Below are 22790 nucleotides of genomic sequence, written 5' to 3'. Positions count from 1 at the left end.
TATCATAAGCAGCCATACAAGATTTATGATTATGTTGTGAACACTTCTTTTAAAAAGATTTTATTTACTCATGAGAGACAGAGAGAGAGAAGCAGAGGCAGGCTTCTTGCTTAATGCAGGACTCAGTTCCAGGACCCTGGGATCATGACCTGAACTGAAGGCAGACACTTAACCTACAGAGCCACCCAGGTATCCTGTTATGAACACTTTTAAGAAATGCTCATAATTATAGGTGCTGAATCTATCAAGGACCTTGAGAGTTTCATAGATGTACTTATAATCACTTTCAACAGGTATAGGTATATATGTGTGTATATTATATATAGATAGATAGATATAGATATCTATATCTATCTATCTATATATAAATCTTCCGATATATTGTGTGTATATATATATAATTGTATATTGTATATATAATTGTATAATTGTATACATATATACAAATGTGTATATATATATCTAGATATCTAGATATCATATCTATCTATCTATCTATATATATCTTCCGATATATTGTATATATATATACAATTATATATTGTATATTGTATATATTGTGTATATTGTATATATAATTGTATAATTGTATAATTGTATACATATATACAAATGTGTATATATATATACACAATTGTATATATATATACAATATATCGGAAGAGAAGAAAATTTTAAGAATTTACCTTTCCTATTTCTGTCTTAATACTCATGTTTGGTATAAAGATCTTCTTGTATATGAATGCACAAATATACAAAAGTACTAGCTCTGCAAATTGAGTCCAATTATTTTTTTCTGATCTTAGTGACAACTGAGAATTAATAATATGATCGTGGTAAAACTTTTCTTCAAATAAAAGTGCTTGTGAGACCATTATTCTTTATAGAATAAATACTAATTCCTACTTACATCACAATAGAAACAGCAGAAAAGGTATAAGGATAACCAAAAATATATTAAAAATCTTTCAAGTTCATGAATAAAGTATAGTAAGTTAAAAATTGTTGTTTTATACAAATCGGACATCACTGATAATAGCCCCTTTTTCACAGTAACACAGGTCACTTTTGTGCTGATGTAGTGATGCTAAATACTCTTGAACATCTAATGTGGACAATATAATACTGTGTTATCTTTCTAGATAGCAAATTCTCAAAACTTATTCATAATCATCATCTCTTTGGTCCCATATCCAGAGATCTGTTCTCTCCCAAATCAGCTTCCTTAAAACTTAAACTGTTTTAACTTCACTTCTGACTTAAGTCAGCCTAAGAAGGGATTTATTGATCCTTAAGACAGGAAGTGAAACAAGTAAGGGAAGGAGAAAAATCCAAGAAAAGGTAAAGATATGTCTAAGTCTATCCCTGGATCTTCCCACAGAGTTGCCCCCTTATCAGTTGGTAAAAGTGCTATGGGTGGACTAAGCTTGAATGATAACACTCAACACTTAGATACTGGGAAACGAGGATACTGGCCCAGTATAAAGGCTGTGGGAATAGTAATGAAGCAGGTCTGCCACATCGTTTGGAAACAGTTCACAAATGTGAATTCAAAATTTTGTGTGCAGATGGTCACTAAACTGTTATACTCATGAAAAAATAGGTTTTGAATCTTACCAGTTTTCATTTTAGTCATACGGACTTTTTTTGTTCAGTAGTAGATCTCTAGTAATTTGGAAAAAAAAAGACAGAAGGAAGGAAGAAAATATGGAAACTAGGTAGGCTTTCACCTCACAAATCAGTTATTTAAGTAAATCATAAAAACACAGATAGTTTCACATTTTTATACTTTGTATCTTTATGCCAGATACATAACTGGAAGGGCCCAGTGCAAAATGAAAACTTCGGGCTAGTAAAAATTATTAATGATTTCAGGACAGCAAAAGTAAGAAACCAAGAACAGATCCTGTTTGATGCCATAGGTCACATTTTCATGAAGGTTGTCCTGCCCTGAGAATAAACACTATAGTTTTAATTGGAGAAATTTTCTAGTTTGATATGTTGTCACATGCTAGAGACAGGTATTTATATAATATGAGAAACTATAAAATAAAGCTCTCTAGATTCCAAATTTGTGGTATAGTTCTTTATTTCAACCATTTATAAAATGACAAAAAATATCAGATTTAAGATTGTAGTTGAAGAGACACTTAGAGAATTAAAAGAAACCTAAAAATACTTGATATATTGAAAATATATTCAAGGTTTTTAGTATTTAAATATTTTAGGATGTATAAATATGAAATCTACTCTTTACCTTGAATCAATAAAATATCTTAACTAAATAAAAAATATAATGCTGTAATACGAAATGTAAAAAGTGTTTCTCAAAATTAAGATGTTTACCAGTTCTTAATCCACGAAGAACAGAATCAATACTTGACCATTAAGAAAGGAAGGAAGGAGGGAGGAAAGGACAGAGGAAGTGAGGGAGGAAGGGAAAACTTCAGAATGCCTAAGTCAAAAGCCAAAACTCAGTAAACCTGAATGATTTTAATGATCTAGGCTGTACAGTATCAGCAAATGATAAACGAGTCATTTGGGGGATGCAGGAATCACCTGACTTATGTTCAACATTTCATGAGTCAAGTGTCCACTTCACAAAATTTTTGTGTCGTCTGATGTCACTGTGAGTCATGACAAAATTATTATTTTTGAAAATTGGATTTTTCTTTAAGCACTAATCATTAAAACTGGGCATAGAATATAGTGCTGTTGCTGTTTTTTTTTTTTTTTAAATCAGATTTTCACCTTCTAGTCACAACATAAAAGTAATACTGGAAAAAAAAAAAAAAAAAAGACCGAGAGAGAGAATGGAGTATCCATGTTCCTTTTTCCAGGTATCAAGAAGGAAAAGCTCCATTAAGTTTACACAGAAAAATTATCTCCCAACAGCAGACAGTATTTTCTCCTTTGATTCTCTTCCCTAATAGAGTCTGAAGTTTTCTACAATTCAATACCTGTTGACCTATGGCCATTATCATAAAATGAAAAGGTATTTTCTCATCGTGAAAGTAATAATGAGCATTGATAAAATAGTTTCATGGAAAGAGATTTTGTCTAAAGGCTAGGAGTGCAACAGTTTAGTCATTCTGTAATTAACCACCATTTATTCTTAAAATCTCTGTAAACCAACTTTTCATTTGATTTAATTACTGTGAAATTGTTTTGCTCAAATGCATATGACTATGAAACATCCAGACAGACCATGGCATTCATGCTGTTATGTTCAGCACTCCTGCTTCTGTTGAAGATAACAATGTTGCCATTAACTAGTGTCTTATATATAACAGATGGTTTAGATGATCTTTTTTTTCTAGATTTAATATAAAGGTAACTATGAGACTATACAATTCCTTCTGTGAGTACTGTTGATTTTGATGAATTGGTTCTTTTTTAACTTCCAGATGACAGCATGTTCAAACAGCTGTTGAACATTTCAACTAACAAGCATTAGGTTGACCCTAATCTCTGAGGAAGTATCATTTTATTCTGAAAATTTTAATTCATTTTCTTGGGTTATCACATCATAATGCATAAATGCACTTACTATGTCCATAAGCTTATAGTGGGTAACAACTATTTAATCTATTAATATGTATGGGCTTTAAGGGCTTGTATCTCCATCGTATAGGTGCATGTGTATACACACACATACACACACACACACACACACACACATACACACACACTACAGGAAAGGATAGTTTAATCAAAATATTGACTATAGGTATATAATGGATAATTCTGAAAAGCAAAAGTTATATTACATATATTATAAAGTGTAATATATATAAAAATACATATATTATGATATTTTTATTTTTCTTTCTTCACATATTATGAACTCTTTCTAGTCTGTGAATATGAATCTAGTTCATTCACTTACAGATACATGGTATTAAATAAATATGTATACATATATACACAGGTTAATATATATATATATATATATATGTATTTCCTCCCTCCAAAATTTGATAATATAAGCTATATTCTCTGCTTGGTTTTTATAACTAGAACGTTGTTCTATACACATGGCTCATCTTCAAATGACTATGTATTATTTCATTACATCAACATAACTGAATTAGTCTTCTATTGTCTTATTCATGTACATTTAGATTTCTTTCTAATTTTGTGTTACAAAATATACCTAATGATCACCAAAGTAGATTTATCAAATTATGTCACAATTTTTAATTGACTATTGTTGTTAAAATGATTTTATCAAATTGTGCATGATTTTTTTTAAGATGAAAATGGTGGTATCTTTGTTCAAGTTTTCATTTACATGGTGAAACTGCTAGTGTTTCAGCATTAACTATGATGTTTGTTCTTGATAGGTTCTCCTTATCACTTTAAGAAATTATATTTCTGAAAAATGCTGGTGGAATTTTGATCGGGATGGAACTGAAAGTATAGATTACTCTGGGCAGTATAGACATTTTAACAATGTTTATTCTTCTGATCCATGAGCATGGAATGCTTTTCCATCTTTTTGTGTCTTCTTCAATTTCTGTCATGAGTGTTCTGTAGTTCCTGAAGTACAGATCCTTTACCTCTTTGGTTAGGTTTATTCCAAGGTACTTAATGGCTCTTGGTGCTATAGTGAATGGAAACAATTCTCTAATTTCCCTTTCTATATTTTCATTGTCAGTGTATAAGAAAGCAACTGATTTCCGTGCATTGATTTTGTATTGTGCCACATTACTGAATTGCTGTATGAGTTCTAGTAGCTTGGGGGTGGAGTCTTTGGAGTTTTCCATATAAAGTATCATGATTTCTGCGAAGAGAGAGAGTTTGACTTCTTTGCCAACATTTTTTCTAAGTGCTGGAACAAACAATCCTAAAATTTGTATAGAACCAGTGAAGACCTTGAATTGCTAAGGAAATGCTGAAAAAGAAAAACAAAGCTGGGGATATCATACTACCTGATTTCAGACTTTACTACAAAGCTGTTATCACCAAGACAGCACAGTACTGGCACAAAAACAGACACATAGACCATTGGAACAGAGTAGAGAGTCCAGATTTGGACCCTCAACTCTATGGTCAAATAATCTTCAACAGAGCAGGAAAAAATATCCAGTGGAAAAAAAGACAGTCTCTTCAATCTATGGTGCTGGGAAAATTGGAGAGCTATAATAGAAAAATGAAATTTGACCATTACCTTACACCATACACAAAGATAAACTTGAAGTGGATGAAAGACCTCAATGTGAGGCAGGGATATATCAAAATCCTAAAGGAGAACATAGGCAGGAACTTCTTCGACATTGGCCACAGCAACTTATTTTAAGACATGTCTCCAAAGGTAAAGAAAACAAAAGCAAAAGTGAACTTTCGGGACATCATCAAGATAAAAAGCTTCTGTACACCAAAGGAAACAGTCAACAAAACAAAGAGGCAAACCACTGAATGGGGGAAGATACTTGCAAATGACATTACAGACAAAGAGCTGATATCTAAGATCTATAAAGAACTCCTCAAACTTAATACCCAAAAAACAGATAATCATGTCAAAAAATTGGCAGAAGACATGAACAGACACTTCTCCAAAGAAGACATACAAATGGCTAACAGACATATGAAAAAAATGTTCATCATCATTAGCCATCAGGGAAATTCAAATCAAAACCACATTGAGAGACCACCTTTTACCAGTTAGAATGGCAAAAATCAACAGGACAAGAAACAAGTGTTGGAGAGGATGTGGAGAAAGGGGAACCCTCTTACACTGCTGGTGGGAATGCAAGTTGGTGCAGCCACTTTGGAAAACAGTGTGGAGATTCCTCAAGAAATTAAAAATAGAGTTACCTTATGATCCTGCAATTGCACTACTTGGTATTTACCACAAAGATACAGATGTAGTGAAAAGAAGGGCCATATGTACTTCAGTGTTCATAGAAGCAATGGCCCCAATCACCAAACTGTGGAAAAAGCCAAGATGCCCTTCAATAGATGAATGGCTAAAGAAGATGTGGTCCATGTATACAATGGAATATTACGCAGCCATCAGAAAGGATGAATACCCAACTTTTGTATCAACACCGATGGGACTGGAGGAGATTACGCTGAGTGAAATAAGTCAAGCAGAGAAAGTCATATGGTTTCACTTACTTGTGGAGCATGAGGAATAATATGGAGGACATTAGAGAAGGAAAAGAAAAGTAAATTGGGGTAAATCAGAGGGGAAGAGAAAGCATGAGAGACTATGGACTCTGAGAAACAAACTGAGGGTTTTGGAGGGGCAGGCAGTTGGGGGTGAGCCTGGTGGCGGGTATTAAGGAGGGCACATATTGCATGGAGCACTGGGTGTGGTGCATAAACAATGAATCTTAGAACAATGAAAAAAATAAATTAAATTAAAAAAAGAAAGTATATTTCTCCTACTAATTTATTAAGTTGTTTTTATTTGAAAATACATGGTAAATTTGTTAAATGTCTTTTGGCATCTACAGAAGTGACTGTTTTTGATCCTTTAATTAGTCAATGTATAAATAAATACATAAATAAATAAATATTCCCAATTCCTGATGTACATCCTACTTGGAAATTATATATTATTTTCATAACTTTTCTGTACATGTTAGTAACCTGAGAGGGCATAGAAATGATATAAGAAAACATTGTTAAAAAGTATGCCAAAAAATATTCCATTGAAGAATGCTTATCATAAGCAATAATTTATCGGGATAATGACACCAAATGAATGGATTAAAAAAGGACAAAATAGCAGAAAGCTGAAGCCTAGGAAACAGACAATGATGATGGACAAGGGGGCTATCAGAGAGAACATCGGGGAAAAAAGTACTATATGATACTCATTCACTCACCAGTCTTTCAGTTCATCAGTCATCTGTTGGTGCCTTCATTTTATCATTTACAGATGTACCATGAAGTTACCGAGCTATACTTTGCACAAAATATTGTGATCTACTGTTTTATATCATAGAAGGAGAGAATAATACATAAGCCAAACAAAAAAAAATACAAATAAAGATCTTTTTGGCATACAAAGTAATTTTAGACAGTTGTGGTAGAAGCACACTCTGGAAGGTATACATAGTGAGTATACGTAGTGAACAAAAAATAATCTCATATCTTTTGACATATTTGAAGGATGACTGTGAAGTTGTAAGAATTCAACTATAAGTCACAGGAAAATTTATCTCATTACATTAGTGTCAAAATTCGTATAATTATATAATAGTTTCTAAACAGCTCCTCAATTTAAAGAAATTATAAAAATAATACTAAAACAGCAAGTTTCAAATGATTTAGAGATGTTTACCTACATACAAAATATTTTTACAGAATTGACCTTGTTACTTTTTGGTGTATGTGTGAACATAAAGACATTGGAGAAGTAAATGAGTACCACAGAACCACATTTCAAAATTTAGGCTCTTATGTACTATTCCCATGTTGATTTATTTCCCTCAATATTTATTGTACACATACCCAAAAGGTCTTTTCCTTTTACTTTGGAACTTTGGTATACGTCCTCTAGATTTATTTGATATCATAAATCAACATTGGTTTTAGGTTATTATTCAGGTTTATGAATACTTAAAGTTTACAAGTGATGATAACTAACTTTCAAGAGAGAAAAGACTGACCTTTATTAAAAAAAAAAAAATACTTTTGGGGCACCTGGGTGGGTGCCTTCGGCTCAGGTCATGATCCCAGGGTACCGGTATCGAGCCCCACATCAGGCTTTCTGCTTAGCAGGGAGCCTCTTCCCCCTCTCTCTCTGCCTGCCTCTCTGCCTACTTGTGATCTGTCAAATAAATAAAAAATCTTCAAAAAAAAATACTTTCAGATCACATGGTTGTAATGTGTTTCTGATAGAGAAACTGAACAAAACTAGGTTTGGGGTTTTTATTTCTTTGTTTCAATTTACTCACCTGAAGTTAATTGATTTATTTATAACCTAAAAACTTTGATTTGGGCTGATGACAACGTAATGTGTTAGCATGCTGAATTTTGCTTGTTGCTGTTATAAAAAAAGGTTCTAGTAGTTTTCTAAAAAGCATGACATAAATTGCCTCATAATTACCGATAACATTTATAAACCATCATCAATCTGGTAAAGGAGGTACTCATAGACATTAAACAGGATGACATGTGCCAAATTAAATTAAGTAAATATGAAAATTATGAAAACATATTGACAAACAGCATGCAATCTAATTTTGTTTTTAAATAGTAACTTACTCTCTTTGCTTCATAAGTTGGCTCTACCTAGTATTATCTTTTTGATTCTTCTTTTGGTGTACAATAATCCTTCAAAGCAAATGTGACAAAAATATAAATTAACTCACCTTGTTTAGCAACTTGCCCTCACAAAAAAGAGTCACGTTAAAATAAAAAGCAGTTACGGAAGGGCAAATACAGTGGCATGCCGTTATCTATTCAGCTTTCACAATGCCTTTACTTCCTGAAAAACGAAAGAGGTAAAACCATCTAGAAGTTATCAATAGTTTATAAATAAATTTATATGCCATTGCACTATGTAAAGTTTGTTTAAAAAACGGATTTAATCTATTTGAATGCTCTGTGCAATGGATGTCCTATTCCTCTGATAAGTGGTAGCTGTCAAGTGGTGACAGATATATGCCTTGTCATAGTGGCATCCCAATTACCAGGAAAAAGATAATGTCTGGCATATTTGAAAGTTAAGACCAGAATATGAGGCACTAGCTTACCTAGACTTCCAGTGAAACACCATTATGTTAGCATTGGGAATGTGGGCCACTCTCTTGACGATTAAACATGTAGTTAATGCTTCTCATCTCCTAAACAGTATATATTATAGTTTGAGCCGTTTTCATTGTTCTGATGATAGATTTGCATTGTCCAATACTGAAGATAGATTTGCACTAATCCTCTCATGGTTTTTTCACCATTAGTGACAACCAGCATTTGAAGCAGAATTGTTAGGAAATAATAGCACTGTCACTGACTCCAAGATGAAAACAAAATCAATTCATTTGTTTTCTTTTAGGACAAGCTCCTCTGGACTATTAAACAATTTACAAAAGTAAACAAACCAACTAGTGTTGTACTTATCACAATAATTCTTGCTCAAAAAGAAAAGTTTGAAACAATTGTAATAAATTACAATGGAGTACCCAGAACCTCTTCTTAAATGGCGTATATAAGAATATGAAAAGTGACTCTAAGTCAAAAATCAGGATTATAATGTCAGTAGTTTAAAACAGTCATACTGGAGAAGAAAACAAGGATTCTTTTTAAAATCAAATGTCCCCTAACCCTTTTGTTCCTTTTCCATGGCTCAAAATTCTGATAGTGTTTCCTTTCTGAATTGTAAGTTGCCATGCAATTATTATCATCAAAATTTGAAGATGCAGATTATACTGTCAGAAATGTACAGCATATCCCATTAGTCTCAATTAGTGATTGTGTCCTGATAAGTATTTTTTAAAGCTCCAAACGCTAAATTATGGGGTTATCTCAGGGATAAAATTCATCTCTCAGAAAGCCATTCATTTATAAAAATGTTTTTATTGAAATAATACAAAATAACATAAAAAATCAGTTGAAGCATGAAATAAGAGAAACAAAGCTCCAGAAATAAAATAATTCAGGAAGGTGAACTTCAATAACTTCATAACTTAATGGTGCTCTAGTCCTATGTATATATAAAGTATGAATAGCATGTACATTTTGATGATTTTGCAAACAGTGCATCTAATCCTGGAATATGCTTGTTTCAGTAATGTCTCTACTTCATGGTTTACTATTAGTGGGCTTGATACAAATTCTTGGCTATTTAGAATATAACATTTTTTATTTTTTTCTTTCCCAAGATTTTTTTTTTCTCCTACCATTCTTTCCCTGAGATTATCTAAACCAGTGATTCTCAAACAGGATTGGTTTTTCCCCTAGAGGACATTTGGAAATGTCTAGAGCCATTTTTGGTAGTCACAATTAAGGGGATTATGTGGCACTGGCATCTAGTAGAACAGGGCAGGGATGCTGGTAAACTTTTAACAATACACAGGGAAGCTCCCCACAACAAAAATTATCTGGCCCCAAATGTCAGTAGGACTGCTTTGAGGAATCCTGATTTGAAACGTAATGGTAAAATAAACTCTCTAACTGGTTCATTTTTTCATGCATTTTTGAAAGGAAAAATGCCCTCAGTATTTCATAGTTCTTGCTCTGGTTATCTACTGCTGAAATAGTGACCTAAAACAATAATTAAATGTAACAGTAACAGCTGAAAATAGTGACCTAAAACAATAATTAAATGAATAATAAATGAATAAATAATTAAATGAATCCCTCAGTTCCATCAAGGACACGGATGGTTGAGAGCTGTAAAATAAAGACAGACTATTTAAAGACTTCTTTGGAGAAAGTTGAACACTAAGTTGTACACTTGGTCCTCCCCCACAATCCCTCCTACATTCAACACTTCAAAAACTGGAGGGTAAAACTAATGTAAGTCAGTGAAAGGAAGTCTAACAGACCAATCAAGGTATTGGGTATATGTCACTAAAGGGAGTATGACACGGATGTGGTTCTTGACTTATGCTTGAGAAATCTAAAAGGCAAACAGCACAAGGCTGCAGGAGCAAGATCACGCCACTTGCCCTAATAATAGGTTAAGAAGTGTAAGAGTCTGATGTACCAGGTGCGAATCTAGCAAAGGGAGCACTGGCCTGCAGTCATTTAAAATGGTATCTTGTCCAAAACAACCTGGCAACAAAAGAGCCACAGAAGTGATCCATAAGAACAAAGAAAGTTTGACTGAAAAAACACATCTGGTCTAGAAGGCATGAATTCGTCCTTAAAGTGCCCTTATCTGCTTTCTTCTCCTTCCTCTTCTCCTTTGATCGTGGAAACTAAAAAGTTCTTAGTTCAAGAGCTGAGTTGGCTGAGGGAATGCAAGCTAGGAAGAATGAAGAATCATGTGGCTGGAAGCACAGGGTATTATGCTAAGTGAAATAAGTCAATCAGAGAAAGACAATTATCTTTCTGATTTCACTCGTGTGTGGGATTAAAGAAACAAAACACAAGATCATAGGGAAGGGGAGGGAAAATAAAATAAGACAAAATCAGAGGGGACAACAAGCTATCAGATACTCTTAACTCTAGGAAACAAACTGAGGGTTGCTGAAGTGGAGGTGGCTGGGGGCATGGGGTAACTGGGTGATGGGCATTAAGGAGGGCATAAGAAGCACTGGGTATTACATGCATCTGATGAATCCCTGAACTCTACCTCTGAAACCAATAATACACTATATATTAATTGTATTTAAATAAAACAGATATTTAAATAAAAGAGATTCATTCCTATGCCTTACATTACTTGGTCCATAAGGAGAAAGAGAAAATATTTAAGTTCCACATTTGATTACTATGCAGGGTTAGTCAATTCAATTTTACCAAACTGGAATTGTGTTTTTGTCTTAAAGTGACCACAAGGCATCTGATAACGTAAGATCAAAATTATAATAATAAAAATAAAAACAAAACAAAACAGAAACCATGGGGCTTGCCAGCGGATTCTAAATATATCCTCAATTGTGCAAGTCCGTCCTACTGATAATATACGGCATGACATGTTTCCATATTTTAAAAGAGCAGATATAAGTGCTGCGAATTGTGTAAGACTGATCATTTACAGACCTGTAACCTTGGGTCAAATAATACATTATATGTTAATTAAAAAAAAAAAGTAAATATGAAGCTGCTATGACATTCAGTGTGGGTAAAATCATGTAATTCAATGAAAGAAATAATTGTGGATAAAATTTATTTGCATGGTCTTTCTAAATCACTCAATATATGTTAAATACATACATCTTAGATTAAGCAAATATCAACAAATAAATAACAAGGCTAGTAAATAGAAGAATCTTATGTGTGGGTGAGCACTTTAGCACATTGTAGTCAATGTTTCGTAATGGGTTCTCCTCTCCTATCAGTTTATCTAAAGAACTAGAGAAATGAGGAGAAGCGCAGGAGGAAGGGCAATGTAAACTACCCAAATCAGGAACAAGCAGGGTTAAACTGAAAGAGAAGGAATGCTAGCATTGCTGCAAATTCTGTGCCTGCAGCTTCTCCAAAGACCCCAAAAGACACTGAAGAACAGCCAATGTCCTTAGAACAGTTAAATGTCTAACAGAGAGGTCAATTCTTTAGATGCTAAAAAAAACCCAAAAAACAAAAAACTGAACACTTGTAATTCTGCTATAGGATATTTTCTTGTAACTAACTTACTTCCTGAAAAATTAAACACACATGCATATACATACTCACATTGTAAAAATATGTATCTAAATGCCTCATTTTCCCCGATTTTGACAAATTTTGTGCGGAGTCTAGATCTTTGTCATACAACATTTGGATTCAGTTACCATACTATTATCAAGACCACATCAGAGAATGACCTGGAAGTCCCAAAATATCATATCACACCAAATCAATATTTGTAGTGTATTTATCAAGAATCAAAATAACAAAATAGAATCTCAAAATAATAATAATTTTTTAAAAAAATGATTATATTGACAGATGTTATTGAAAAGATTCTAGGTCTCAAACCATGACATAGGGATTCTGTTTCTATTCATGTTTCAGGTTTGCTTTACTCTGCTCCTTTTTGTAGCAAATAAGGACAAAAGTGGTAACCTAACTTGTATTGTTCGTATAGCCTGACACCAATCTGTCTGACCAATGGCATAGTGGACCTGAGTCATAATCCCTCATTATGGTGTTGGGGGTTATGAAGTGATGGGAGCTGGGTCCCTACTAATTGATATACATGGAACAGATTGTGTTATTTTAGTGGGAGAGATATGGTATACATATGAAAAACACAGGTCTGCCATGTTCCTAAATATGCTGAATTCAGGGGTTCTCATGCATATTATTCCTGCTTCTTTTTTAAAAAGATTTTATTATTTATTTATTTATTTATTTATTTTTTATGTGTTTATTTATAGTGTGTGCAAGCAGGGTGAGGGGTGGAAGGAGAGGGAGAGAAATCTCAAGCAGGCTACACACTGGGCGAAAAGAGCTTGATGTGGGGTTCTGTCTCTCAACCTGGAGATCATGACCTGAGCTGAAATCCGACAGTCTGACACTAAACCAACTGAGCCACCCTAGCACCCCTCATTCCTGCTTCTAGAGAAGGATATGGCGATATACGTGCTGTATTGATGTTGAAGTCATTCTTCAAGTCTATATAACAATTTTATACACTGATAGTCCCATCACACAGTGTTTATTCATTAATTCATATAACAATTCACTAACAAAGTTGGTCTTCCTACTCTTTGAGTTTTGAGAATATTGAAAACTAATGTTGTTTAGTTAGAAACTAACTGCTCCTAAGAAATTCATAATTACACATTTCTCAAAATACTATTTTAATCTTTTTCTTAATTCTCTGAATTCGATAAAAAATAAAATGTAACAACTACAATAAAGTTCATTGGTAAACATGGAAGAAATATGTAATTAAATTTCTCGCTGCTGCAAAAACTTCTGAAATTGCATGCTTGCAAATTGAGTACAGTATGTTTTATATTACTTAGGTAACAAGAAGGAAGAAAAGAGAATCAAGACACTTTGAGGCTCTCGAGAAACAAGGTTTCTGTGTAAGCACGTGCAAGTTTCTCCTTTATCTGGACAGGTTCTACACAATACCCATGCACTGTAAATTTCACTTTTTTATAAGATACTGAAAAACTCCAAATCTGAATTAAAATACATTTTCATAGATTTTTACTACACATGATTTTTTAAAATGGGAAACACATTGCGATTCAAAATAAAACACTGTCATTAATTATGCTTCAAAATGGTTAATGGTAAATTAGCACCTAAACAATTAATCGTTCTTCATAAATCTTTACTTCGTGACATATAAAGTGCAAGATGCAACAGTTTTTAATGACTTCTTTGATACTACTCCTCCCCAAATTGTGAAGCATTCTGTAGTTGAATTTTGTCAGAATTGCAGGCATTCCTAATAATTTTCTAAAATAAATCTTCATTCATTAATAAGTGTTTTGAAAACTGGGTAATCCAATGCTTTAAATTTATTACTATCACTGCCAGAGCTATCTTTTGGGGCATCCACTTTCTCTGTTCTAAAACCGTATAAAGACTGTTTAAGCATTAATTGCATATATACATTAATTATGATATATATAATATATATCACAATACCACAATAAATATGCACATATCTATATAATACAATGTATTTTATATTTGTAAATTTCATAATGGCCCAAATTTCCCCACAATATATGCAGTATCAACAGTTACAAATTAATTTATGTGACTTCAGAAAGAAAATCATGTTACTGTAACATGACAATGAGAAGTATAAACAGCTATGTAAAAATTTTGGGAAATACAGCTTACTTGTGATGAAATGTCACTTTATTAATGTGAGCATAAGTAAATTATTTGTCAAGTTATTGAAAATTTAAAAATCAACCTAACTTTAAAAGGATCTCCAATAGTATTATGATTTTAATAAAGAGGAGTGACTTAAAATTCAAATTTTCTGGATGTTGAGACATTATTTCCTATGGTATATTATTATACACTATAAAAGAAGAGATTGAAACAGAAGAAACTACTTCTTAAAATCTAGGGTATGCCAGATTTTCCTCTTTTTCCCTCAGTTTTTAATGAGTGAGAAGCTATGTGAAAATTAGTAATTACTTAATTGGTTCTCCATTGATTGTTTTACCAGTTCTCATGGAACTTAAACAATTTGGGTATAAGTAGTAGTGATTTTGAGTTAGACTAGGCCAGACCAAAGACTCCATAGAAATTAGAGAGACACAAAGACCAAAACACTCTTTCTTATTTTGTGTACTCACTTGTAACCGGCACAGCTGTGTTTAAAATGCTTTAGACAGGGGCGCCTGGGTGGCTCAGTCTGTTAAGCAAATACCTTAGGTTCAGGTCAGGATCCCAGTGTCCTGGGATCCAGCTGCCTGTTGGGCTCCCTGCTCAGCAGAGAGCCTGCTTCTCCCTCTGCCCCTCCTCCCCACTTGTGGACTCTCTCTCTCTCAAATAAATACATAAAAATCTTTAAAAAACATAAAATCCTTTAGACAAATAATATGACTTTTTAATACAATGGTGACGAATTCTGCATCTCAAAACAAGCTCCTGACTGAGGTTAAAACAAATTCTAAGTTGCATTATGTTTGCATTTTTCCTACAGGAATAAACCATTTGTTTTACTTCTCTGAAGAAATGTGACAGAAAACACCTCAATAGTTGAGGAAACACACAATCACAATCACAATCAGCATTCACAGAAGAATGTTACCCATTTGAAAGAAAAAAATAGTCTGTGCAAATTTATAGTTGACAATATGATAGCACATAATATATTTTACATGACCGAAATGTTTCTGGATTCACTCACATAAAGAAATGTGTCTGTCCACATTAAATAAAAATACTTCATTTCTTTTATTAGATGAAAGAACTACAGAATTCAAATATTTTTCTCTTTTTTGCTATAGATTCTAGCAACACAACCCTGATTGGAGCTTAGCTTAGTAAATCACTGATGTGTGTGTGTGTGTGTGTGTGTGTGTGTGTGTGTGTGTGTGTGCAATATATAAATAAGAAGTAAATATATTTATACACACATAAAGAAAATTAAGATTGCCTAAAATTCTATCTGTGCACATTAGCCATTTTTAATATATATGAATCGACATGTTTCTGGTCTTCCCCAAGTTTTATTATAAAAAAGAAACCAAGGGGCTCCTGGGTGGCTCAGTGGGTTAAAGCCTCTGCCTTAGGCTTGGGTTATGATCCCATGGTGCTGGGATAGAGCCCCACATCGGGATCTCTGCTCAACAGGGAGCCTGCTTCCCTCTCTCTGTGCCTGCCTCTCTACCCACTTGTGATCTCTGTCTGTCAAATAAATAAATAAAATCTTAAAACAAACAAACAAACCAAAATACAGTGTGTGTGTGTGTATGTGTGTGTGTGTATACTCTCACTTCCAATAGCTTTTTTGTTTGTATTTAATGTGTATAATATTTAAGTGACATCAAATCTAAGTTTATAATAAAATAATTACATGAAACACAGTGGATAACTACCATTTTGAATTGGTGGTTTTAACTAACTATTGATGATTTTAAATTAAATGTAAAAGTACAGTTAAAAGGTGTAAAATTCTAAATATTCTGGCAAAAACAGTCCTGAATCAAAGTACTTGAATATTCACAAGAGACTGCCAAGGTCTTAAAACTGTATTTTCCATTTGGAGAAAAGTGCTATGGCCTGTCTGTAAAAACTGCAATGTAAGTTATATTTTAACCCACTCTGAGTTAAAATTGTGGAAAATTTCCATCGCAATTACATCTCCAAATTTATTTTCCTTCATTTTTACTTCTCTTGAATATATATATATATATCTTTGATAGTGTTAAATTAAAGTTCTTCCACTTTAGTAGAATAAGTGCCTAAAAAAATGAAGTATCAACACATAAAATTTGACTCACAGTTTCAAAATAGTATATAGAACTTACCCATCCAAGAAGGATGCAACAGCAGCTGAGAGGCTGTCAAGGAGAAAAATGCCAGAAGGATTAATAAATCATATTGCTGTAACATGACGATGAGAATTATAAACAGCTATGTAAAAATTAGGTTGCTAGCAGTCAGATGGCTTGGCTTCTTTTAGCCTTGGTAGTAGACTGGTGTACATTTATCTTCTGTTATGCACTGGTAAGTAGCTGGCAAGCTTGGTATATATAAACATTAGTTAAAGACATTATGATTGGCTTGGATCCAGAAAATGTCCTCTGACATTACCATTAGCTATCAAAGATTTTAAATATTGCTGGAGATGTTTGAAGAGGCAAAGGAAAGCCAGAAGTCCAAGAAAGACAATAATAACAAGAAAAATAGAGTGTATAGTTAGGAATAAAACATGCACACTTGATACAAGAATTTTGAAACAAATTAATAAAACCCAAACGTCTACATAATTCATAACAAAAAGTGGCTTAGCAAATTAAAACAGAAGGGAAAGAAATATCTTAAACAATGGCTTGCTAAGAGGTATTTTTAATTTTTTATTGTTTTAATGTTTTTTACAACTAGAAACTGATCTTCCCAATATATTTTCTCTGTTATACATGAAAAAATGTATGCTACTATTCTACTGTCATTACCTGTGACCTTATTAAAAACAAACACAAGAAAAACTGACATAACCACCAAGAAAAAAAAGTTAAAGAAAACCTCACTTAATTGACATTCCTCTTGCAATTAACTAACGCTTTTGAGAAAGTCAAGCAATAACTTCGCTATGATGTGCTACATTTGGTTTGTTGATTTAATAACGCTCAGACAATTAAGGTAGTTTATTGATAAGCAAATTTCATCAAGAATTAACCATAATAATAAAATCATATTTCCAAAACAAGTGTATGAAGAATGAGATGTTTTTACAAGTGTCATAAATGAGAGAGTTTTTGAGTTTGAGTCCATTCACACGATTCTACTTTGCACTGTCTAAACTGACAGTTCTTTCTTATGAACACGTATCTTAAATATAGTCAAGAAGCAAGGAAATTAAGGTTGCCTATAATTCTACCTCCTGGAATTAGTCATTGTTAATATGCAGATATACATGCTTCCAATCTTTTCCTCATGTTTTATTACCAAAACCAAAGCCAAAACCAAATCAAAACAAACAAAAACACTTTCCACACTAAATTCAGCTGTGTTAAAATAAATGCAACATTTTCATTTTTAAACCAAGCCAAACCAAAACAAGACCTCTCTTGCCAAGTATTATACATAAGAATATAAGGAATGAAGGTTTACTATAACCCCACTCAATAAATGAATGCTGAATTTGATGCATGTCATACTAGATTTTTTTCTATGCACATTCCGTGTTTTAACATTGTTATCTAAGGAACAAACATATTTGTATAGACAACTATAATAATAAATACACTATTTTCAAAATAACTTTTTTTAATACTGTACTTAGATATTTCAATATCCATTCAAATATATCTAATTATTTACTGTTTCTATAGTTGTAACAAAAGAACAAAAATGATTAGTTTATGTAATTTTTTTAGTAATAGAATAATGTACTTTAACAAGAACTGCCAATTATTTGTAAAACAAAGACTAAATCAGTTTTGCAGGGGAACAAGGAGAAAGACCTTAAGAGGAATTTCTGTCAGGTACAATTTGCAATGATAGATGTTATCATTAAGAAAATAAAATTGTGTAAGTAAGAAAGCCAAGGACTTACTCAGCAGAAGGCAGGCCTGTAAGGTTTAATCCTGAATAGAATACAGCTGAAAAGTGAATATTAGGAGACTAATTCTAAAGTAGATTTTTCCGAAGTTGATGCTAAGAAGGACAAGAAGTCATCTGCCAGAATCAAGAATAAGAGCATTTGAAACATAGAAGCTGTTCCAACACTGTTGAATGTTCACCCCAATGAACTAATTTTTGTCAATTTTATTAATGAAATAAAATCTGTGTTAAAATTATCATGTTAGAAAGATTTACGAAGATGACATGCATTTGAAAAATAAGTTAATCTCATAGTAAAAGTCCTGAAAAGATATTATATGTCACTTTCACCTATCTAATATCCATGAAAGCAATCCCCCAAAATGACAGTAGACTGTCTATATTAGATTTCCCTCAGGTGTTGCCTTTTGTTTTCTTTGCAATTTAAAATATTCAGTCTATACATCCTTCAATAGCTGGTGTGCTATTGTTGTTCCTAATAGCACCTTTAGAAATGACATGCTGTTGCTGTTCAACCAGAATTTGTAAAAATAAATTACCTCTCAATTTTTTTAGATTAATCATGATATAGTTTCTTTGTTAAATCTTAGGTGATTGAAAAATAAATCACATGTGCCATAAATATCCTTTGAACCACAAGCATTGCAAATTGACATTACAGTGTGGATTTTTCATCTTGACAGCTTATCGTAGGAGCCAACTTGCCCCAGATTTTCTTTAAAGAAGAAGAGGATAAATCTGGTCAAACATAAAGAATAAAACAAAGTACTTGTTTATTGCTGTAAAGAGATCCTATGGATTTCTCCCATATGAGATGGAAACTTCCATATGAGATATATTCCAATTCTACTGGGTAGGCTGGAAATTTCAACCATAAAAATTAGCAGTAATTTCACTTTTTTCAAAGGGCCAGAATGAAAGGACTTTACTTTAGTGAAACAATTGTACCTCACTCATTCTAAGGGTAGGAAAACAAATAAATGCAAGAAAAAAAAATATATATGGTCTTTTCAGGGCACAGATAAAAACACATTTTTCAATGTTATTTAATAGTGAATGCTTCTGCCAATAAAAATCTCAATGCCATAACCTATACTTGTTTTGTCAATGTAGGAGTAAGATAAAAGGAATTATGCTATTCTAAAACACTTAGCCCAATAAAATAGTATCACTCTGCAAATACGTGATATGCTGTCATAACAAAAGTAAGATGGCCAATTTTACTCTGTAAAAGTATAGAAAAACTCAGAGAAAGAGTCCTCCTGGGATTTTAGAATGCATATATTTCAGGAAAGCAAACCTTCGTAAGATACTGTTTTGTTTTTGGAGTGGGAATTAGATTCTGCATATGCTATGGTCAGAAAGTGTCTTAGGGGGGCGCCTGGGTGGCTCAGTGGGTGAGAGCCTCTGCCTTCGGCTCAGGTCATGATCCCAGGGTCCTGGGATCGAGCCCCGCATCGGGCTCTCTGCTGAGCAGGGAGCCTGCTTCCTCCTCTCTCTCTGCCTGCCTCTCTGCCTACTTGTGATCTGTCTGTCAAGTAAATAAATAAAATCTTTAAAAAAAAAAAAAAAAAGAAAAGAAAAAGAAAGTGTCTTAGGGAAAGGGAATTAAAATAATACATCAGAGTAAATATAGAAAAGTTGAGGCAGATGCTAAGTTAGGGATCATGGTTATAAACCTCCTCTCCTTTTTTAATGGTATTTTTATTGTGTCAGAGGATATTTACTAAACTATTATTGTATAGTAAGTGTTACGCTTATTCTTCAGTTATGCTCCTCTCCTCCACAACAATCCTACAAAGTAGTTTTTATACCTTTCACTTACATATGGGAAAACTGAGGAAAAGAGAGACAGAGCAATTTGCTTTCAGTCTAGTAGCTAGTGAGTGTCAGAGTCAGAAGTGAATTGAAATTCTCTGACTCCAGTGTCTGTACTTTTGATTCCTGGATAGATGGTCATGATAACCATGTGTGCAGAACTTTCAGTTTCTAAGAAATTTTCATCCCTGTGATCTCATTTTCACCTTCTAACCTCATATTCTATCTGTAGGGTGGCTGCTGTTCCATATAATAGAAACACTAAAAATGTGTCTGGCTTTGAGTAGTAATTTTAGGAATGAGTAGGTCTAGAGTTTATGATAAGATAAGCTGAGGCTACTGTTGCAACTGCGTCACCTAATCAGGCTTCTCTTACCACCCTTGTAGGGTTTGGGGGTGGGGGGTGTTGTTGTTGTTGTTGTTTCCCTAAGAACACACTCAAATAAACGTCCTGCATGTAAATATGTATCTCAGAGTCTGTTTCCAGAGACCCTGACCTAAAAAATAGTTTCAATATCAAACCAAACTTTTGATTCTTTAGCTAAGTCTTTCTGGTCTCTTTAATATTCTCCTTCCATTTTCTCCTTTCAGTACTTTATATATTTTTAAAGATTTTATTTATTTATTTCAGAGAGAGAACACCAGCAGAGGGAGGAGGAGGGACCGAGGAAGAGGGAGAAGCAGACTCTGTTGAGCAGGAAGCCTGACTCAGGGCTCCATCTCAGGACCTTGAGATCATAACCTGAGCTGAAGGCAGACGCTTAACTGACTGAGCCACCCAGGCACCCCATCTTCTTCTCAGTATTTTATTTACCCAACCCATGTAGCAATTTTATTCTGTATGTTCAGTTTTGAGATTCTGACTCATTTTTGGAGATTCTAGCTGTGGTGTTTTATTTCATTGGGTGTTCTGTGCTTTTTTATTATAAATTTGTATTTCTTAACATTTTACTTGGGGGACTTATTTGTGGCTTGGACTAAAAATAGTTTCTTTCAGAGCAAGTTCACAGTTATTTCTGCTGGGTGACTGAGGGTTTATACCAACCTAAGGTCACTTTAAACTGTAGTGTTGCATTAAAAGTGTTTCACATCACCTAAGCAAGGCAAATTCAGGCTATAATCCAATATAAGGGTTATTTAGCTTTTAGCTAGGAGTATTTTCCCTCTTACTCAGCACTAGGATTTAAGATAAGAATATCTCACTTATAAAACCCTCAGTGAATGTACCTTTACATAGTTTTTACACTTATATCAAGGGACTAGCCAATTTGCTGGACCCAGCTTTATGATGGGATTATAGTCTTTTAGCCTTCTTAATTTAAGAAAGTATTTGACTTACCTATTCTCTATGCTCTGCAAATCTATGAAAACTAAAACTCAAATTCACTAGAATTTGCAATTGCTCTCAAGGTGGAAGGTAGGATCAACATATTGCTTCTTACTTTTCATTTTCCCCTTTCATTTAGCGTATTCCTAACTTTCTATTCAGTTCATCAATACATTTAAATATGTTAATCTAGTCAGCATTTATAATATTTCCCCAAAGAGATGGGCAGGCCACTAATTATGCCCTACTACAGAAATGCAAATCTCTCTCTAATCTTCTTCAAGTATCTTCACCTTTAACATGTGGTCCTTTTTTCCCCCAGCCCAGCCAGCTGGGATGAGTGAAAACAGAGACCTAAAAGCAGATATGCTAAATCTATGGTTATTTTTTTAAAGAAAGCTATATTACTGATATAACAAAGAGTTGGAAAAATGGAAACATTAAATTGTTCTTCCCTCTCATTTGAATAATAATTACTCCTTTGGGTAAAGAGAAAAGTTAAACAATGTGTTGGAGAGAATCCTTTAGATTCCAGTGGGACCTAAGGAAAAGCTTAATGTACTGTCTTTTCTGTTCTTAAATCAGTAAAAATTAAAATGGATATTTAAAAAAAATTATTCACAGTTTGGGGACCCACGAATAAAGGACACATTTACCCTAATCCTTTCTGGGACAATGTGAAAAGACAGCTTTTAAGGATTCCCTAGTAACCTAGGTAAAAGTGGATCCAGAGGGCTGAGATGTCTCTTTTGCTGTTGAAAAGGGAAAAGACACAAGACAGCCATAGCAAGTCTCATGTGGTCCCTGGGCAACAAGAGCAAGCAACAGGATTTCCTTTTGCCTCTGACAACAAGACACCTGGCTGAGAGAGAGAAAGCAGGCAGATGTTGAAGGGATCCATGGTCATGATGAGAGAAAATTACAACAAAGAGCAGTATAAGGATGTGTGTCAAGAAACCAGGTGGGAATACAGAAACCTCAACAGATGCCAATGTGGTGGGGACACGGGACATGCTTGTACTTGGCAACAGATGTCAGTCTAGGACAAAGGAAGGATGAAGACCAGATGCCTCGCCATCTGATATTACTGCATTATATAGACTTCAGAAATTAAACCAATACAGAAAGAAAAGAAGAGGGGGCGGGGCAAGCCAATTTTGATTTGACTGAAAACCCAAGCCTGAGAATATTTTCAAGCAAATAAATTTTCTTAGAATTGATTTGGTTACCTTTGTTTTACTACCAAGCAGAATGGGAACTCAAAAACTAATTGTAGTTATAAGAAAAAATAAAATTAGAATAATTATCATATTGTCATCAC

The 22790-nt window shown here is 33.5% G+C and overlaps 1 protein-coding gene across 7 annotated transcripts in view; it reads right to left on the bottom strand.

Annotated features, from left to right (window-relative positions):
• The window catches only part of MGAT4C (MGAT4 family member C), a 729258-nt gene that overhangs the window by 614870 nt on the left and 91598 nt on the right, over nucleotides 1–22790 (bottom strand). For all 7 annotated transcript variants that reach the window (XM_032346837.1, XM_032346835.1, XM_032346840.1 and 4 more), the window contains one exon: nucleotides 16566–16598. The gene's annotated coding sequence lies outside the window, so the exon portion shown is untranslated. The remainder of the gene's footprint in view (nucleotides 1–16565; nucleotides 16599–22790) is intronic.

The sequence above is a fragment of the Mustela erminea genome, chromosome 6, assembly GCF_009829155.1.
Source record: "Mustela erminea isolate mMusErm1 chromosome 6, mMusErm1.Pri, whole genome shotgun sequence".
NCBI lineage: Eukaryota > Metazoa > Chordata > Mammalia > Carnivora > Mustelidae > Mustela > Mustela erminea.
The sequence above is the reverse complement of the archived record's forward strand: the minus strand, read 5'-3'. Positions and strand labels throughout refer to the sequence as shown.